This window comes from Olea europaea, chromosome 8, assembly GCF_002742605.1.
Source record: "Olea europaea var. sylvestris chromosome 8, O_europaea_v1, whole genome shotgun sequence".
In the NCBI taxonomy this organism is placed as follows: Eukaryota; Viridiplantae; Streptophyta; class Magnoliopsida; order Lamiales; family Oleaceae; genus Olea; species Olea europaea.
The window spans coordinates 10,619,111-10,625,849 of NC_036244.1; positions in this window are offsets into that span (position 1 = coordinate 10,619,111).

The window sequence follows — 6,739 nt, forward strand, 5'->3', positions numbered from 1 at the left end:
TCAAATGGAGAAGTAAAGTAGAGAACTTTTGGGTAAGCGATTTATAATAAAAATGGATTTCAAGAAAGCATCAACCTAAAAGGTGTTACGCAAACCCGATAGAGAAAGGAGGGTGAGACCTATATGCCTATGTTTTCGTTCTACAAGACCATTTTGTAGAGACGTGTGGACAAGAAAGGCAATGGAAGATGCCATAGGATCGTACAAATTGCTTAAATGCATTAGAACATTATTCCCCACCATTGTCACTATGGAATTGCTTAATGGAATAAGAAATTTGCTTTTCTACTAAGAGTTTAAATTGCACAAATGTAGGAAACACATCTAAATTATTGAAAGAGGACACTGTTGGGAATCAACTTATACATGCACAGCGGAAATTAAAATTATTTCGATTCCCATCCAATAGATCTCATTGTGTTTGGTTAGGAATTGTGATAAGATTGTACCTTTTCCAGATCTGCAATCCTTTTGCTTTTCTTTTCGTTCCACAACTTTGATTCGCCACCACAGCTGTCCAATTGTCCAGCCTCCAACGGTGATCCACACAGAGAATGTGATTGCAGCCTCTAGGGTTTTCTCTTGTGCTAGCAAGAATAATGAAAACCTTATTGGACCTCAAACCCTAGTTATGTATTTATATAAACCCAAATAGGCTCGGCCCGGTCCGGTCCAATAATTAATTAATCCAATTAATTAAACCCGGTCCGTGAATTAATTAATCCAATTAATTAATTCGAAAATATAAATAACAAATCCAATTAATTAATTTATCCAACGATTGTTAAATTAACTAATTTGCAATTTGCAATCTTCCAATTCTCTTTTGTGTGTGACCCATTAGGTTCCCGACCACGATGCCTAACGACGTGAAATATTATTTTGATCTAATCAAAATTGATAAATTAAAACACCCTTTTAATTTATCGTCAATTCACATTCGCCGTCCCTGATTGACATCTAGCAATGTGTCAGGGCAATACATGTGACGAGAAATGTCACGTGGTATGACAAAACCAAATTCGTTCGTTTACCGTGAAACTATAATCCTTTCGTCAATATGATCCGATCAATTACGAGATATGGAGCTGTGTCAATCTCGATCATCGATCATATCTTTCACTCCACTATTAAGTCAATATAAGTCGAAAACTCCTTTTCGTCTTATGAGTACACATTGGCCAAGGATTTCATCATCGACTTAATTGAATGAAACGTAGATCATAATCTCCTACTATCTAAGAGTGACGAATCCTTTATTGATCAATCACAACCTTCATACGATTCTTGACGTACCCGAACGATATCGTATTAGCGGCCCTTTTCAGAGCAACATCCAACACCGCCAAAGTATGACTGTCCTCATATAAGGTACCATGACGACCTCAAGTCAAAGGACCAATTTCACTACCGAACGTTAGAGATTAACCACCGACACTCAGATAGTTATCCATGTGGAATCTCTCGACGGGTCTCCAATGTTTTGTTCTATAACAAACATCCACGTGTTCATTTAAGTGTCACCACACTTTAACTTGTGAGATCAGCTACTTACTTCACAAGTAAGAAATGCCACACGTGATGGTCTATCCGTAATAACGATATCCGTATCTAGTTATTACTTACGACCACGGATGATTTAAGATTCAATCAGATGTAATTTGTATCTCACAATCACAACTCCTTGTGATTAATAAATTACAAATATTTGAATTTACGGACTCTATTATTTATTTAATTGTCTATTAATTAAATAATAGATCTGCCATTTAATTACATTAATTATATATAAAAGTATTTATGTCCAAAGTCGATTGGACCTAGGGCATAATACTTACAGACACAACCACCAAAAATGGGTAAAATCATCAATAAAAATAAAATAATAGTGGCATCCACTTAAAGATGGATTGATGTGGTCCATACATTAGAATGAACTATTCTATTGGAGCAGAATTTTCTCGCGAAGAATCAGAAAAAGGGAACTGCTTGGATTTGTCTAACTAACATGACACATAAACTGACTGTTTATTAAGAGAGTCATTGACAAGGAGAGAAAAACTAAAAATGACATGACTAAGAATTACAGACGAGGAATGCCCCAGACGACAATGCCAAGTGGAGCTATAAGCCTTAAATCGACGGTCATAGAAAGAGCATGGGGCTTGAAAGATGAGAGTCGACGTAGTTTGATTGGGTTCACTCCATTGCCACTTGGCCAGTCGGGAGTGTGACCCTCTGAGATGTCATTCACAGTAAAATTCAAACATGTTAGTTCCAACACAACATTATTGTCACGATAAAATTTATTTATGGACAAAAGATGAGTGTTGTCAATTTTATTTTCGCAAGTGTACGGATCCTAACAAGTAATAGTGAACCTGAAGTCCGGGTTGTCGATCCCACAAGGACTATATGCTAACATTTAATTCAATTCTTCTTTAACCACTATTTAATAAAAATAAATAAAAAGTTGTAGGATTTGAGTTGTAATCTAAATGCTAAAAATAAATAGATGCACACACAATTGGGTTGAAAATCAAATAATGAATGGACATTAGGGTAGAATAACTTTATCTATTGATCACCTTTACATCTCAAATTAAGATTCACATATAATATAGTGTTTGGTCGAATTCTCCTATTATATTCAATTTATCCCTCTCGAGTTCTCATTGAGCCTATTTATTCAATTGACTTTCGGGAAACAAATCAGAAACATAGCGCTTGGGCACTACGGGGTCAATTTGATGCACAACACAATATTCGGTCTTTTTATCATAGATTTTTCTCCCGATGTTTAATTGAGACAGTTCAAGATGGGTTAGAAAGCTAACTCAAAAAGATACAACTTTATTTCAGATACCATTTTCAAGTTCGATCATTTACTATGTCAAAAATGGTCTCAATATGAGTCTGAAAACAGTGCATGCATTTTTTTCGATTGGAACTTGATGTGTGATTTTACTTTGATTATATTTCATCCCTTCGATGTATTTCTTTATTCAATTGACTTCGAGCACTCTTGAATCTTCATTGTGAGGTTCGACACAACTTTTGAGTATTTGCACTTTAGTTCCCAAACTTTGAATCTCTTGCAATTTAGTCATTTTCTCCAATTTTGTCAACTTTTGCTTATTTCCTTCAATTTCTTGTACCGCCATTAAATTTTACCTATTCAACACTAAATGAAATAATTTAGACCATAATTCATCCGAGAAGCAATTAGATATCATCATTTTAAAGTTTTGAATAAATGTATAAAATACACTTATCAATGAGCAGAAGATTGAGTACAATATGCAACATCTTTTAAAGCAAGAGTAGAAAAAGGTGTTTGAATGGAGGCATTGCCAGAGCATGAGATGATCAAACCTGTCCCATTATCTATGCCCACGGAGTCATGGCCTTCATAGGGTTGCGAGATAGCAAGATTACTTACGTTGGAGGTGACATGTATGTTGGCACGCTATCAGCATACCATTGATGTTAAGACAAATAAGTGGTATTAGCCTAAGCAACCATGGTAGCCAATTTAGTAGGAGGATGACGTCCCTGAAAGGCATTGTTCATGCGGTTGAAGCAGTCAAATGCCTAATGATTCCCTCGCTTACAGATTTGACATTGAGATTTCAAGCGATTGTCAGTAGACTGTGAAGGAGACTGCACTGAGGATGAGGGCGAGGGCGAGGGCGAGGGCGAGGCAGTGGGTGCCAAAATTGAGAGGAAGAACTTTGCATTTGATTTTTGGAAGGAGCGAGGCTTGTTGAGAGGCCGAATTAAACTGAGTCTTGTGAGAGTACAACGCATAGGAACCAGTCTCGAGTTGAATAGATTGATAGTGAAATTTCTGCATGAGATTAAAATTGAGCAACTCTACTTGAAAATCTGAGAAAGCCATCGACTTCTCTCTAGTGAGAAGCATATAGGGGGTCATAAAGAATTGAAAGTAGGTGTCGAGCCCGTTGAGGATATAAAGAACCAAGTCCGAGTCTTCCGCAGGTTAGCCAACTGCGGATAGTTCGTTGGAGAGGTTCTTCACTTCGGTCAGAAATTCTTGACGGGAAAGAGATCCCTGCTGAATGGACTGAAGCTTCCTCTTGATGAGAGAAATCCGAGATGTAGAAGGAGAAACAAAACGGGCCTGCCTAGCAAGCTGAGAGGTTTCAAGACCATAAACATTGGACACCACCAAAGGAGATAAAGATGAAATTGTCCAGCCAAGTACTGTTTGGTCCTTATACTGCTAAACCACACAGGCAGAACTCAGAACACCCAGAGCTTTCTGATCATCGTTGGTAAATTGTGGAGGACAAGAAACAGAACCATCAACAATTCCCATCAGCCCATAGCTCCGAAAAATTGTTAGTAGCTTTGTGTTGGGAATATGACCTCCCAAAGATAGCCCAAAGATCGAACTAAGTTGGCAAAGTGAAAATTTCCAAACCACTTGAAGAACAAGAAAAATGGGGAAGAAATGATTTTCAATATATAAATGAAGAACAATGGATTGGATTACTTGAACAAGCCTCAAGTTAATCCCCAAGAAAAGAAAATAGCTTTGAATTTATACCCAAGAAGAACAACCTCTTACTTGTTAAATTCAATCCAAGCTCTCTCACTTTTCTCTCCAAAAATCGGATGTAAAAATGAAGGGGAAAAACCAGCTATATAAATAGCTGAGTCGGGTGCCATGGCACCAAGATGGATCAGAACCATGGGCGCCATGGCGCCTGCCTCACTGGTCCAAATTTTCACAATTTGGGCGCCATGGCGCCTGACTCCCTGCACTCTTTCTCACAATTCTCCACCTCGTACATCATTTGATCGACCTCAAATTTTGGACGAACACAAGAAGAAGCAACAAGCGCCAAACTCGGCTGCACCATTCAAACCATGGTTACCTACGTACCCAAATTTCGGGATCAAGCCTCCATAGTTCACCTCTACCTTCATAAACTCTCCACCTCATTTCAACCCCGCCCCGAAGGGCTATGCCCTCTCGGGCATATCAACATGGACTAATGTGAAGCAAGTCCAAGCAATGTTGAAACTTGCTACCCGTTACCACTTTGGTTAACATGTCAGCTGGGTTCTCATTTGTGTATACCTTCGAGAGTGAAATATCACCTTCCTCTATAACATCACGCACAAAATGATACCTGACGTCAATATGCTTGGTTCGAGCATGATGAACCTGATTCTTAGCTAAGTGAATCGCACTCTGGCTATCACACCACAAGTCCACACAATCCTGCTCAATCCCCAAATCATCTAGAAGACCCTATAACCACAATGCTTCCTTCACTCCCTCTGCCATGGCCATATACTCGGCCTCTGTAGTAGAAAGAGCAACTGTAGCCTCTAACATCGATCGCCAACTAACTGGGGCACCATGTATGCAAAACACATATCCAGTAGTAGATCGTTGTCTATCTAGATCACCCGCATAATCCGAGTCCACAAACCCACTTATATGACATGCATCTCCACCAAAACATAAACCCGTATCCGCGGTACCTTTTAAGTACCTCAGGATCCACTTCACAGCTTCCTAGTGTGCCTTCCCCGGATTCGCCATGAATCTACTGACCACACTCACCGTCTGTGAAATATCTGGGCGTGTACACACCATGGCATACATCAAACTGCCAACTCCACTAGCATAAGGCACACGATCCATGCGTACCTTCTCTTCCGCTGTAGTAGGAGACTGTTTACCAGAGAGCCTGAAATGTGGAGCCAATGGAGTTACCACCGACTTTGCACCTTGCAGCCCGAACCTAGCAATAACCCGCTCAATGTAGCCTTTTTGACTCAAGAACATTCGCCGGTTCATCCTCTCTCTTCTAATCTCCATACCAAGTATTTTCCTAGCAGCCCCCATATCCTTCATCTCAAACTCTTTACCAAGTTGAGATTTCAACTTATCTATCTCTACCTTGCTTTTCGAAGCGATAAGCATGTTATTCACATACAATAGAAGATAGATATAGTTACCTCCCCGAAGTTTCCGAATATAAACACAACAATCATACTCACTTCTGGAGAAACCATGCTTTAGCATGAAGGAGTCAAATCGCTTGTACCATTGTCGAGGAGATTGCTTCAATCCATATAGTGATTTTCTCAAGCGACATACCTGACGTTCCTTATTCTCAACCTTGTAGCCCTCAGGTTGATGCATATAGATCTCCTCATCCAAGTCCCCGTGCAAGAAGGCGGTTTTGACATCGAGTTGTTCCAGCTCAAGATCATGATGAGCAACAATACTCAATAGCACCCAAATGGAAGTGTGCTTGACCACAGGAGAAAAGATCTCATTGTAGTCAACTCCCTCTCTTTGTGCAAACCCCTTAGCCACTAACCTCGCTTTGAATCTTGTACCACCGAGCTTGGTAGGATCCTCCTTCTTTTTATACTACCACTTGCAACCAATAGCTTTCTTACCTATGGGCAATTGGACAACCTCCCATGTTTGGTTCTTGTGAAGTGATTCCATCTCTTCTTCCATTGCCGCCAACCAACTCTCGCTATTGTTGTTTAAAATAGCTTCCTTGAAAGTGGTAGGCTCATCATCCTCCACCGAGAGTGCATACTCAACCAAATTTGTCTGCCCATAGTGCCTCAAAGGCTCGTCTGACCCCAACTTTAGAACTTGCTTGTAAGTGCGGCGGGCCTAGAGGAAGCCAAGTTATCTGCAAGCTGCTGTTGTTGCCGTGCCTGTACATTCTCTTGT